The sequence below is a fragment of the Eriocheir sinensis genome, chromosome 41, assembly GCF_024679095.1.
Source record: "Eriocheir sinensis breed Jianghai 21 chromosome 41, ASM2467909v1, whole genome shotgun sequence".
Classification (NCBI taxonomy): domain Eukaryota; kingdom Metazoa; phylum Arthropoda; class Malacostraca; order Decapoda; family Varunidae; genus Eriocheir; species Eriocheir sinensis.
This window is the reverse complement of record NC_066549.1, coordinates 7,923,417-7,938,494: the sequence shown is the minus strand read 5'-3', so window position 1 is coordinate 7,938,494 and position 15,078 is coordinate 7,923,417. Positions and strand designations below refer to the sequence as shown.

Here is a 15,078-nt window from a genome sequence, read left to right as displayed (position 1 = left end):
TTTGTTTATAATGCCATGTTATAGGGTTCATCAGGGCTAACAAATGTTATTATACAATGTCATGTCTACAATGCATGGGTAAGCCAGGAAAACAACTTGAAGAGAACAACAACACCAACAACAACAAGATGGACAATCTGTTGACGCCGATAAAAAAAAACATCATTAGCTTCACCAAGGGCCACTAGCTTCGAAAAACGTTAGCTTCATAACTACCTGCAGCAAAATAAATAATTATCTTCACCAAGAGCTTCACCAAAGATCACTAACTTCACGAAAAAAACAAAACATTAACTTCACAAAAAATATCGATACATTCACCATTTGCTTGACAAAAAAAATAAATAAATAAATAAATAAATAAAGCCGCTAGCTTCACAAAACACACACGCTAGCTTCACCATTAGCTTCACCAATAAAGAGAAAGACCGCTAACTTCACCCCCCCCCCAAAAAAACACCAACTTCACCATTACCTTTCTTTCCCCCCTAAAAAAAAAAGCTAGGTGACCCCCTGCCCCCCCCCCCACACAAAAAATCATCACCACTAACTTCACACAAAAACACACAAGCAACACCACTATATAGCATCATCAGCAGCAGCAGCAACAACCACAACAACAAACATACAAGCATCGCCAAAAAACTCACACCCACACGCACGAAAACTAGAAACCGCAAAATCCAAGTCGACGAATCACTCAACTGTGCTTTTTACTCTCTCTCTCTCTCTCTCTCTCTCTCTCTCTCTCTCTCTGCTGCCTGTTTGTCTTTTTTTTTCTGTCTCTACTCATCTTTCTCATCTTACGTTCAGCAATAATCAACTTCACAGCTCCCCCCTGGACGGCCGCCCTTTGTTCGCAAGCTTCAGGACAGCACACACACACACACACACACACACACACGCACCGAAAGACAATAGCCAAAGAGAAAAAAAAAATCGTTATAATAATAAGTCGAAAAGGTTGTGGCGGCGGTGGCTTCTCTCTCTCTCTCTCTCTCTCTCTCTCTCTCTCTCTCTCTCTCTCTCTCTCTCTCTCTCTTAACACACCCCTCACGGGCCTCTCTTCCTTCTCTTCTTGCCAGTGCTCCTCCTCCTCCTCCTCGTCTGCCTTTCTCCGCCCTCTTCTCCTCCCCCCGGAACCCAACATGCCTGTCTACCTGCACGCTCTCGCGACGTCATTGTGTTTACAGCGGAGTGGAGTGACTGAAGGAGACAGGGAGAGGAGGGAGAGAGGGAGAGTGGAGGTGGAGGAAGTAAGGTGGAAGGTGGAGGCTGCCAAGGAAGGAGGAAAGCTGGAGGAGAAGGAAAAATGGAGGGAGGAAGGTGAGGTGACGAGAGAGAGAGAGAGAGAGGGGGGGGGGGTAGGAAGGCTAAAACGGGAGATACTATTACGAACTATATGGAGGGAATGGAAAAGGAGAGAGAGAGAGAGAGAGAGAGAGAGAGAGAGAGAGAGAGAGAGAGAGAGAGAGAGAGAGAATAGTAGAACCGTGAAGAACTTAAGGAAACGGAATATGGGAGGCAGTAAGAGGTAGTCGGAAGGGAAGGAAAACGGAGAGAGAGAGGGAGAGAGAGAGAGAGAGAGAGAGAGAGAGAGAGAGAGAGAGAGAGAGAGAGAGAAGAAGAACTTAAGAACGGATGGGAGGAAGAGGTAGTCGGAAGGGTGGAAAACGGAGAGAGAGAGAGAGAGAGAGAGAGAGAGAGAGAGAGAGAGAGAGAGAGAGAGAGAGAGAGAGAGAGAGAGAAACCGGTGAAGAACTTAAGGAAACGTAGGAAGAGCGTGGAAGAGCGGCGTAAGATCAGGAAGACTGGAAGGGGAGGTTATAGAGTGAATGCGCATATGAGGAAGGCGGAGGAGGAGGAGGAGGAGGAGGAGAGGGAAAGGGATGGACGACATGGGAAGGGAGAGGAGATGGATCGAAAGGGAGGGAGCGAGGAGGGGAGGAAGGAATGGATGGAATGGAGGAGGGAGGAAGGGGATGTAGGGTTGAAGAGCGATAGATTCTGAAGACAGGAGAGAGAGAGAGAGAGAGAGAGAGAGAGAGAGAGAGAGAGAGAGAGAGAGAGAGGAGGAAGGGGGTAACTGAAAGAAGAGAACTGTGATAATGATAAAGAGGAAAGGCAGATGGAAGGGGTCGTTGGGGGCGGTGGCAGTGGCGTCACCATCTAGTCTTCCTCCCTCCCGCCGCCCTCACTCTCTCTCTCTCTCTCCCCACAACCAAGGAGGTGCGGCCTTACAGCAACTTCCTCTCAGGGTCGGCGCTTAGAGCACACACACACACACACACTCTCTCTCTCTCTCTCTCTCTCTCTCTCACACACACACAACCTTGATAGGGCACCACTCTCTCTCTCTCTCTCTCTCTCTCTCTCTCTCTCTCTCTCTCTCTCTCTCTCTCTCTCTCTCTCTCTCTCTCTCTCTCTCTCTCTCTCTCTCTCTCTCTCTTTCTGCATGTGTGTGTGTGTGTGTGTGTGAACGCCTGGGGGAAGAGTAGGCCAACAGATGATGATGATGATGATAAAATAACAACGAGAAACAAAAACAACAACTACAGCAAAACAGAGGAACAAACAAACGTACGATTATCTCTATTTAAATGTCTCAGGAAAACAAACACTGGTGAGATTATTCCAAAACAAGTCAATCAAGGTCATGCAATCCTGATATCCATTGAGAGAGAGAGAGAGAGAGAGAGAGAGAGAGAGAGTGCCAAAGCGGGAAGGAGCGAGTGATGGTGAGAGGAAGGAAGGAAAGGATGGATAATGGATGGAAGGGGGAGGGAGAGAGGGATGGGGAGGGAGGAGAGAGGGAGGAGAGAGGAGGGAGAGGCCAGTGACCTGTCAGTGGTGAAAGTTACGTTACACCTTATACTTCCCCCACCCCCACCCCCCTCCCCTCCTGCCAGAGTCGCTTTACCAATGGCGGCGGTGGTTGTAGTAGTAGTAGTAGTAGTAACTATATATGATTATAATAATAATAATAATAATAATAATAATAATAATAATAATAATAATAATAATATTAATAATAATAATAATGATAATAATAATATAATTATTTTGAATAGAAATATATACTATTGTTATTAGCAGTAACAGAAGCAACCTCAACAGTAGTAGTAACATTAGTAAAATAATAACAACTACAACAACAACAATAATAATAATAATGATAATAATAATAATAATAATAATAATAATAATAATAATAATAATAATAATAATAATAATAATTATAGTTATTATTATGATTGTTATTATTATTATTAGTAGTAGTAAAAGTAGTAGTAGTAGTAGTAGTAGGAGTAGGAGTAGTAGTAGCAGTAGTAGTAGTAGTAGTAGTAGTAGTAGTAGTAGTAGTAGTAGGAGGAGGAGGAGGAGGGGGAGGAGGAATACATAGGAACATAGGAATACATAGGAAGACCAGACACCAGAAGACCTGGCGGTCTATGGGGGGAGTAGGAGGAGGAAGAGGAGGGGGAGGAGCAATAGAAGTAGCAGTAGGAGCAGCAGTAACATTAGTTTTAGTAGTAGTAGTAATAGTTGTAGCAGTAGTAGCAGTAGTAGTAGTAGTAGTAGTAGTCGTAGTAGTAGTAGCATCAGCGGCAGCAGCAGCAGCAGCAGCAGCAGTATTAATACATAAAAAGTTGTCTTCTTTTTCTGTGGGTTGCATGTTGGCAGATTAATTAGTTAAGGGGCACTGGTGATCAGCCTCTGCCCGTGGATGGCGCGGACACACACACACACACACACACACACACACACACACACACACACACGTTATTATTATTATTATTATTATTATTATTATTATTATTATTATTATTATTTTATGGTCATATTTTCTCCCTGCACCGATGCTCTCATTGCTGAAAGTTGCTGAAGGCAGGGCTGAAGGACAGCGTGTGGCGGCGTGGGTGATTTTCGGTCATCTGGTTTAGGCTGGAAAATGATCGGTCAACGCGAACCATACCCGAAGCTAACCAGACTGCCACCCGTCCCCATTAGTAGTAGTAATAGTAGTAGTAATTGACCCCCCATTCGGCCATCTCTTCGGATTCTTTACAGGAGCAGCGAGTAGCGGGTTTTTTTTTTATTTATTATTGTTTCCCTTTTTTATGCCCTTGTGCTGTCTCCTTTGATGTAAAAAAAAAGTAGTAGTAGAGAAGGAGGAGGAGGAAGAGGAGGAGGAAGAGGAGGAGGAGGAGGAGGAGGAGTAACCTAACAGTACCAATACAAGGAGAAGCAGTAACAACAACAACAACTACTACAACTACTACAACTACTACTACTACTACTACTACCACTACAACTACCACTACCAATGATAAACCTGAACAGCAGACCAGCATACGTAACCACCTACAAAAAATACCATGAAATACAAAACTGTTAACAATCAATTCCATACAAAAAAAAAAAAAAAGAACCAGACGATGAAATAAAAAAAAATAAAAATAAAATCCCTTTGTTTAATGGGTGCGAAATAATGAGGTGCATTGTTCAGTCAGGGAGGGCGAGGCCACTTCGAGGTGCGTGGGGGAGTCCGTGTCATCGCGCGCTGCAAGAGTGAAAGGGAATGGACGTTACTGGCATGGGCATTCAGTGTGCGTGTGCGTGCGTGCGTGTGCGTGTGTGTGTGTGTGTGTGTGTGTGTGTGTTCAGTCCACCTCTCTCCTCATGTAGGGTTCGGTGGCACTTGAGGGGAACACGTGGCGGGGGGAGGTCAGGGTCAAGGCGAAAAGAAGGCAGAAGAGAACAATGGAAGCAGGGAACCCATTCTTTGCCTCCCTCCCTTTCTCTCCCCCTCCTACCCAGTACCTCCCTTCCTCTCCCCCCCCTACCCAGTACCTCCCTTCCTCTCCCCCTCCTACCCAGTACCTCCCTTCCTCTCCCCCTCCTACCCAGTACCTCCCTTCCTCTCCCCCTCCTACCCAGTACCTCCCTTCCTCTCCCCCTCCTACCCAGTACCTCCCTTCCTCTCCCCCTCCTACCCAGTACCTCCCTTCCTCTCCCCCTCCTACCCAGTACCTCCCTTACTCTCCCCTCCTACCCAGTACATCCCTTCCTCTCCCCCTCCTACCCAGTACCTCCCTTCCTCTCCCTCCACCCAGTCCCTCCTTCTCTCCCCTCCCACCCAGTACCTCCTTCCTCCCCCTCCTACCCAGTACCTCCCTTCCTCTCCCCCTCCTACCCAGTACCTCCCTTCCTCTCCCCCTCCTACCCAGTACCTCCCTTCCTCTCCCCCCCTACCCAGTCCCCCCCCCTTCCTCTCCCCCTCCTACCCAGTCCCTCCCTTCCTCTCCCCTCCCACCCAGTACCTCCTTCCTCTCCCCTCCACCCAGTACCTCCTTCCTCTCCCCCCTACCCAGTCCCCCTCCTCTCCCCCCTACCCAGTCCCTCCCTTCCTCTCCCCCCCCTACCCAGTACCTCCTTCCTCTCCCCTCCCACCCAGTACCTCCTTCCTCTCCCCTCCCAGTACCTCCTTCTCCCCCTCCTACCCAGTACCTCCCTTCCTCTCCCCCCCCAGTACCTCCCTTCCTCTCCCCTCCCAGTACCTCCCTTCCTCTCCCCCTCCTACCCAGTACCTCCCTTCCTCTCCCCCTCCTACCCAGTACCTCCCTTCCTCTCCCCCTCCTACCCAGTACCTCCCTTACTCTCTCCCTTCTACCCAGTCCCTCCCTTCCTCTCCCCTCCACCCAGTACCTCCCTTCCTCTCCCCTCCAACCCAGTACCTCCTTACTCCCCTCCTACCAAGTACCTACCTTCCTCTCCCCCTCCTACCCAGTACCTCCCTTCCTCTCCCCCTCCTACCCAGTACCTCCCTTCCTCTCCCCCTCCTACCCAGTCCCCCCCTCCCTCTCCCCCCCCTACCCAGTCCCTCCCTTCCTCTCCACCCCCACCCAGTCCCTCCCTTCCTCTACCACTCCTACCCAGTACCTCCCTTCCTCTCCCCCTCCTACCCAGTACCTCCCTTCCTCTCCCCCCCCTACCCAGTCCCTCCCTTCCTCTCCCTCGCCTTGTGACACCTCGGACAGTCTGACACACCGAGGTTACGACACGCGACCTTGAATGCAACAACAACAACAAAAACAGATACGTACACCAACAATAAGAGCATTGACTTCCCCTTTTACCGTACGGCCTCACATTATGTAAATTGAATATTGTTGGTTGGTCTATTTGAATGTGTAATTGCTACTTTTGTTATGTCTGTCATTCATAGGCTTACTTTTTTTTTTCTTCTGCCACACGCTATCACCACGGAAAACATACATACATACATACACCAACATCTATTTTCCCTTCTATGACCTCATTATGAACACTGAATATTGCTGTTTGCTCTTATTTGAACATGTACGTAATCGCTACTTCTGATATGCGCTATAGCTTGCTTTACTAATCCTTCTGCCACTCCAATCACTGCCAAACACATATACATACATCAACATTTACCTTCCCCTTCTATCACCTCATTATGAAAACTAAATATTGCTGCTTGTTCTATATGAATGTGCAATTGCTACTCTTGCTACATGCTACTTTTGCTTTACTAACCCCTCTGCCACACGAATCACTGCCATACATATCAACATACACCAACATTCGCTTTCCCTTCAATCACCTCATTATGAAAACTAAATACTGCTGCTAGTTCTATCTGAATGTGCAATTGCTACTTCTGCTACATGCTACTTTTGCTTTACTAACCCTTCTACCACGTACACGAATCACTGCCATACATATCTACATACACCAACATTCGCTTTCCCTTCTATCACCTCATTATGAAAACTAAATATTGCTGCTTGTTCTATATGAATGTGCAATTGCTACTTCTGCTACATGCTACTTTTGCTTTACTAACCCTTCTACCACGTACACGAATCATTGCCAAACATATCAACATACACCAACATTCGCTTTCCCTTCTATTACCTCATTATGAAAACTGAATACTGCTGCTAGTTCTATCTGAATGTGCAATTGCTACTTCTGTTACATGCTACTTTTGCTTTACTAACCCTTCTACCACGTACACGAATCATTGCCAAACATATCAACATACACCAACATTCGCTTTCCCTTCTATTACCTCATTATGAAAACTAAATATTGCTGCTTGTTCTATATGAATGTGCAATTGCTACTTCTGCTACATGCTACTTTTGCTTTACTAACCCCTCTGCCACACGAATCACTGCCATACATATCTACATACACCAACATTCGCTTTCCCTTCTATCACCTCATTATGAAAACTAAATATTGCTGCTTGTTCTATATGAATGTGCAATTGCTACTTCTGCTACATGCTACTTTTGCTTTACTAACCCTTCTGCCACACGAATCACTGCCATACATATCTATCTACATACACCAACATTCGCTTTCCCTTCTATCACCTCATTATGAAAACTAAATATTGCTGCTTGTTCTATATGAATGTGCAATTGCTACTTCTGCTACATGCTACTTTTGCTTTACTAACCCTTCTACCACGTACACGAATCATTGCCAAACATATCTACATACACCAACATTCGCTTTCCCTTCTATCACCTCATTATGAAAACTAAATATTGCTGCTTGTTCTATATGAATGTGCAATTGCTACTTCTGCTACTTGCTACTTTTGCTTTACTAACTCTTCTACCACGTACACGAATCACTGCCAAACATATCTACATACACCAACATTCGCCTTCCCTTCTATCACCTCATTATGAAAACTAAACACTGGTCTTTGTTCTATTTGAATGTGCATTTGCTACTTTTGATATTATGCGCTACGGTTTGCTTGCAACCCTAGTGCCACACGCGTCCCAGCCCCGCCCCACCAAGCACTGAGTCACGTAACCTATATACTGTCTCGAAGCTCCGCCCTCGGCTGGACACAAAGGGAACTTGGGGTACTGATGTCATTGGTCTTGCTTGTTGTGTGCACGTGTTTATGAGAGAGTGAAAGGGAATAAACGTTCCTGGCATGGGCATTTAGAGTGTGTGTGTGTGTGTTGAACTTGTTGATCATACGTACTCTTATATGACTACACTTGTTAGTTTTTGCTTATTTTCTATTTCCAAGAGTAGCTTATTTGTCACTGGACTTGATCTTTGCTTATTTTCTATTTCCAAGAGTAGCTTATTTGTCACTGGACTTGATCTTTGCTTATTTGTCACTGGACTTGATCTTTGCTTATTTTCTATTTCCAAGAGTAGCTTATTTGTCACTGGACTTGATCTTTGCTTATTTTCTATTTCCAAGAGTAGCTTATTTGTCACTGGACTTGATCTTTGCACGTATAAACGAGTTACGATGTGTGTATTCAACGTTGATTTGTCTATTCTTATTTTTTATGCTCCATTTCTATTTCCCAGAGAGGCTTGTACCCGGACTCGCTCTTTGCGCGTAATATAAATGAGTTATGATGCGTGAATTTAACGTTACGACTTTTCTCTCTTTTATTTTTTTTTTGCTTCATTTATATTTCCCAGAGTAGCTTCCTCTTTGAACGAATGCATTTTAGTATGATGTGTGTATATTCAACGCCATTTCAACTTTACGTTAATACTCTCGTTTATTTTGCTTCCTTCTTTAATGCTAGTGTTTGGTGGGGTGCATATGCGGGCACAGCTAGGCGGGTAAACCACCACCATCAAGGAAAATCACCCCCCGATGATGTGTTACGCTTTTAAAATGTGATGTTGATGTGACCCAGTTCAGCTTAATGCATGCCTCGGTCTTTACTGGATTGCGTGTGTGTGTGTGTGTGTGTGTGTGTCCCATCCAGTCCTCATTGATCTGTCTGTGAGAGGAGGCGACCTGTGGGACTCTGAGGAACACTGATCCAGGACAAAAGAGGAAAAAGGCACTATTCACCACGGCAGCAACAATAAACACGTGAGTGGCAGGGCTGGTTGGCTGGTCAGGGGAAGGTTGTGATAGTGTCTCCCTGCACTCTCTCACCTCGCTGCTCCCCGTTATTCCTCCACATAGCATAGAGTGTATTTGCTCATTTCGATGTTTAGTTTTCGTTTTATTTATAACGTTTCCTTGATCGTGACGGGCCATTTCTCTCTTGTAAATATTTAAGTGGTTGGGAGGAAGGCTACATCAGGGTTTAGAGTGAAATGGATGGTGTGAAGATGGTGGTTATGTCTTGTTGAAGGAGTACATTAAGAGGAAGGCTATATCAGAGTTTACATTGAAAGGGATGAATGTGTGAAGATACTGCTTATGTCTTGCTGAGGAAATACAGTAAGAGGAAGGCTATGTCAGAGTTTACATTGAAAGGGATGAATGTGTGAAGATACTGCTTATGTCTTGTTGAGGAAATACAGTAAGAGGAAGGCTATATCAGAGTTTACAATGAAAGGGATGAATGTGTGAAGATACGGCTTATGTCTTGTTGAGGAAATACAGTAAGAGGAAGGCTATATCAGAGTTTACAATGAAAGGGATGAATGTGTGAAGATAGTGGTTGACTCTCTTTTATGTTAGACAGTACAGGAATGATCTTAACTACAGTCTTGTGCAGTGAGGTTACGGGAATGGTGAAGAGATGAAGTCAACAAGATCAGACTGAGAAGTGAAAATATAAATAGTGAAAAAAGTACTTGTGCGGTAAGGTTCCAGGAAGGGCGAAGGTATGAAGTCAACAGGATCAGACGAGTAGTTTAGAGTGTAGTGAGAAAAGAGAGTGAGAGAAGTAACATTGGCCTCTGATTCCATATGCAATTTAGAAGAGCTGTCCAGGAAAGGCGAAGGCATTAACCCCTTGGATGGGGATTTCCTACAAGAAGACATCACCAAGCTACAGGAGTGGAACAAAAAGTGACTGCTCCAATTTAGTGAAGAAAAATGCGAGGTCATGCATTTTGGGAGGGGAAATCCAGCATACCAATACCACATGGGAAACACTCTATTACCCACCACAGAGGCACAGAAGAACCTGGGAGCATATGTTGCCAGGCTACCAGTGAAGGCGTATTCCGTGCCAATCGCAGCGGACGGGTTAAGTGAACAAAATCAGACGACCAATGAACATAGTAGTCGGGTTAAGTGTACAAAATCAGACGACCAGTGAACATAGTAGTCGGGTTAAGTGTACAAAATCAGACGACCAGTGAACATAGTAGTCGGGTTAAGTGTACAAAATCAGACGACCAGTGAACATAGTAGTCGGGTTAAGTGAACAAAATCAGACGACCAGTGAACATAGTAGTGAACAAAGATAGTGAAAGAACCTATAGTAACATTTGACTCTATACTCTTACCCTAAACTCTTGCTTACTTCCAATCTCGGGGAAGCTGGTTGTATAAGAAGCGAGATATAAAGTTTCCGGTTAAGATTGTAGGTAGAGAAGAGCTAGAGAGTGTTTGTTGTAGAGGAGAGGAACAAGAGAGTAAGTTTCTGTTTAAGATTTTAAGTAGAAAGAAGCTCGAGGGGGTCTGATGTAGAGGAGGGGAACAAAAGGGTAAATTTCTCGTTAAGATTGAGAGTAGAGGAGACCCCGAGCGTGTTTGGTGTAGAGGAGGGGAACAAGAGAGTAAGTAGAGAGATTGTAGAGGAGAGAGAGGTGTTTGGTGAAGAGAAGGGGACAAATGAGTATTACAGAAAGAGAAAGGATAGACGTCTGGAAAGTTTGGGCTAGTCGACAGGTGGAGATGGTGAGTTCTCAAGACACTAAAGAAAACTGAGACACTATTTTTTTTTACAGCAAAGGAAGCAGCTCAAGGGCAACAAAATGAAGATGTAGCAAAAGGATAAAAGTGAAGAGTGGCCAAAAGAAAGGTCCCCACTCTGCACTCCCCATTTTGAATTAATAAAAAGCTAAGCAGTATATAGTTCTAGTCACGAATCTAGTGCATCATTCCAAGAAAGTGATAGATTATCTGGAGGTTTCGGCAAGTTAACAGGTGGAGATAATGAGTTCTTAAGACACTATAGGCCAGTGGGATGCTTATTCATGACCAACTTTAAACTAATATAAAGCTCGAAAGTAAATGACTCTGGTGCATCATTCCTAGACCAACGTGACTTCTGTTGAGGATGTCCGTCTGATAAATGGAGCTAATAAATGTAGACTGATAAGACTGAACTGATACAAATATAAAGCTTCAAAGTAAATGACTCTGGTGCATCATTCCTAGACTAACGTGACTTCTGCTGAGAATGTCCGTCTGGTAAATGGAGCTAATAAATGTAGACTGATAAGATTGAACTGATACAAATATAAAGCTTCAAAGTAAATGACTCTGGTGCATCATTCCTAGACCAACGTGACTTCTGTTGAGGATGTCCGTCTGATAAATGAAGCTGAATAATGCAGACTGATAAGATTGAACTGATAGCAACTCCCAGCGTCCTTCGTAACAGTACGTTCTCGTTGACCACTTGTAAAAAAGCCATCTATCGCACTTCTGTTTTGTTATCTATACTTAAAGATTACGTTGAAAAGGATAGTGAATCCCTTAAAGAAAATTGAATGTTTAAACTCCATAAATACTGTAGTAAACTTACTATTAATGTGTGTGTGTGTGTGTGTGTGTGTGTGTGTGTGTGTGTGTGTGTGTGTGTGTGTGTGTGTGTATTTACCTAGTTGTAGTTTTACAGGGCCTGGGCTTACGCTCGTGTGGTCCCGTCTCCGTATCTGTATTTGTCCAACTTTTCCTTAAAGCTTTGTACACTCTTCGCCGATACTACATCTTCACTTAGTCTGTTCCAAATCTCTATATTTCTTTGCGAGAAGCTATATTTCTTTATGTCTCTCAAGCATCTTCCTTTCCTCAATTTTTTACTGTGTCCTCTTGTGTTCCTGGTGTTTATAAGGATCCCTCTCTTAGTAGTAACTCCCCATTATCTACTTCTTCCATTTTGCTTAATAATTTATAAATGTGTGTGTGTGTGTGTGTGTGTGTGTGTGTGTGTGTGTGTGTGTGTATGTGTGTATTCTATTAGCTGTCCAGGTAATTTTGTCTCGTATAACAGCAAACATGAAGGGTATTATATCTATAGTCTTCCTTGTCCATAGCATTATCAGAGCATCGTTGTTATTTTATTTTTTATTTTGCCAATATAAAAAAAAAAACTAACCTTAACTAGGCAAGCATGCGGGTGGTGGAACTGTAAAACCGCAGCAAACCGGTACAGAGGAGGATGACATAGATGATTCATGGGTTAAGAAACTTGCCATGTGAGGAAAGACTTGATCAAATTTGCATTCTCCAGAAAGGCGAAGGGTGCGAGGAGACGATCCAAGTTTATAAATGGATGAAGGGGCCAGAAGGGCTTTAATAAGGGTGATACTAATAAGGTTCTGATGGTAAGAGAGCCGGGTAGGACACGTAGCAATGGGGTTACTTTGTATAAATTCAGATTCAGCAAGGACACAGGGAAGAAATGGTTAACCAACAGAGTGGTGGATAAGTGTAACAGGCTTGGCAGTCATGTTGTGAGTGCCAATACGATAAGTACATCCGAAAAAAAAAAAAAGATAAATTCATGGGTAGTGAAGCAAGGTGGGGTCAGGTTCACGGGAGATGCCTTGTATAGACCTACCGGCTTCTTGCAGTCTCTTTATGTTCTTAATACCAGACGGCGGGAAGCATATAGCTCATAGCACTGTCAAAGGCTCTCTAGAAGCACTACTACGGAGCTTCAAAACGGGCCTGAGGGTAAGGATGAAGTCAAACAAGGTCCTGTATTGAAATAGTGTTCAGTACCTGGCCAAATTTATGATATGCGGTCTAGTTGATGGTACGTCCTATCTTTTGATGGGAAATGAACTGAGGATAATTAGAAGAGGCTCACGAGGTTAGTTTGTGAGATACGACCCGCGCGTCACCCAGCGGCTCGGGGAGGTGGCAATAACACAGACACTGAAGTGGTAGCGTGCTGGGCCCACATTCACCACGTGATGGACGACACGAGTTCGAATCCCCACGCTACCACCTCGGATTTTTCAGTCACCGCCGAGTGGCTTAAAACTACCCACATGCTGTCCTGAAGACCACCCATCAACACGGACTCTAGAGGAAACCGTCCAAGAATCAAGAACGAGTTCCGGGGGGCAGCATGAGCCAAGAGAAGATGGCGCCACTATACAGTAAACACTTGCCTGCGCCATGACGGGCTGGGGCTGACTACCATCCAGGCCCCTCAAGCTAGCCTACCGGCGCAATAGGCGAAGACGTAAAAAAAAAAAAAAAAAAAAAAATCTCCAGAAATATGACTCCTGATAAGATCCTTCAGAAAAACACGACCTCTATGCCCTACCTTCGGCCTGACTTGGTATACCGAGGTTGGGGTGATATGGCCAGACACCAAAATAAACGCGGCATCCGGTCCAGCCGATAAGGTGTTTGTGTCCCCTATAACACCCGTATACCCTGTACTCTCCGGCCATGATGTCTTTTTTTTTTTTTAAATGTATAAATAATGTTAGTAATTAAACGTTTTGAGTTTGAATTGCTCTCTCTCTCTCTCTCTCTCTCTCTCTCTCTCTCTCTCTCTCTCTCTCTCTCTCTCTCTCTCTCTCTCTCTCTCTCTCTCTCTCTCTCTCTCTCTCTCCTTTTACACACACACACACACACACACACACACACACACACACACACGACGAACTTGTTCACCTCTCGTGCTCAATACATAAAAAAAATAAAACTTTGAAACCCGAAAATAAGCCCCTACGACGTCGTAACACGCATCAAGTTATTCAATTCAAATGATTTACAACAAAATCATTATAATCGACAAGCTCAGAACCGTCAGGCTTACACTATAACACGGGCCTTGTGGGAGACTTCGTGGTTAGGTATATTAGATTAACCGTTTCAATGTGGAGGAACAGAGGAAGTTGTGACAAGTCTGAGGCTGTTAAAAACTGGCGAGTGGCTCTAAGAAAAAACTTGAAAGCCATCGTATTGTTGTAAAAGAGTCAGATGAAGAGAACAGGTAATGATGACTTTGTACTCACCTCTCTTCTTGTCGCTGTCTCCTCCAAACTGCCCTGTGGGGGAGAGAGTAAAAAGTAGGGATGAGGCGGGTAAGTCCACAATAAAGCATACAATGAGGAAAAAGGAAATGTTACACAACTGGAGCAATCAAAAAGATCCGCAGTGGAGCAACAACGCAGATGGGTGCATAGAGACCTACTTATCATAGGTTTAAGTGCAATGAAATTATATCAACTAATTAACTCGCTAATGAGTATAACAAACTGACTGGCTCAATTACTGTATGCCTGAATACTCTTGCAACAAACTGCAAAAATATACTAATTTGATCGACTTTTTTCAAGATGCACAGTCGACTGGCAATGGAAGTGCGTTGCCCCTAATCAATGTTTATCAAAGTCTGTAAGTTCTGATGTTCTGCAATATTACTCTGTTCCATAATATTTTCACTGCTTAGTACGTATGGTTGTGCTGAATGCGATAGTATTGATTCCAAAGTCAATGATTGTGTTTTGGCCCTACGCAGAAAAGGCAACTATCATTAACACACTTTAAATGCGAGCCCTACCTACATGCCTTCGAAAAAAAAAAAAAAAGGGTTTGTGGGAGCTATGAGTCAACATGTGGACAGGTGTGGCTGATCTCCAAGCCCCGCGGGAAGGTCACAGAGCAGCTCGTATGCAAGAATGTTTCCAAGGCCTGGCCCTACCCGACACACACACACACACACACACACACACACACACACACTCCACCACCTGCATCCCGGTATCACCTGTCACTTGACCCATCGCCTGACCTGGAACTTTTAGCACCTCCCCGACGGAGCTGCCCTGCCTCGGCACCCTCCACTTTCCCCCTCATCTCTCGTCCACCCCCTACCAACATTCAACTCCAACGCCCCACAGATAAGAGAGCCCCACCAGCCCCTAACCCCTCCATTTTATGTTTTTTTTTTTTAAATGTACTTCTAATTGTAACTTGCAAATTTTCAGCCTAACAGTTACCAAAAGTGAATAAACCATTTATTATTATTATTATTATTATTATTATTATTATTATTATTATTATTATTACACACATTGTTTTCTAGTAAATTACTTAATATTGAC

The 15,078-nt window shown here is 44.2% G+C and overlaps 1 long non-coding RNA gene across 1 annotated transcript in view; it reads right to left on the bottom strand.

Moving 5' to 3' along the window:
* The window catches only part of LOC127009612 (uncharacterized), a 23,942-nt gene that overhangs the window by 1,707 nt on the left and 7,157 nt on the right, over positions 1 to 15,078 (bottom strand). Inside the window, exon 2 of the long non-coding RNA XR_007762111.1 lies at positions 13,987 to 14,019. This is a non-coding gene — a long non-coding RNA (uncharacterized LOC127009612). The remainder of the gene's footprint in view (positions 1 to 13,986; positions 14,020 to 15,078) is intronic.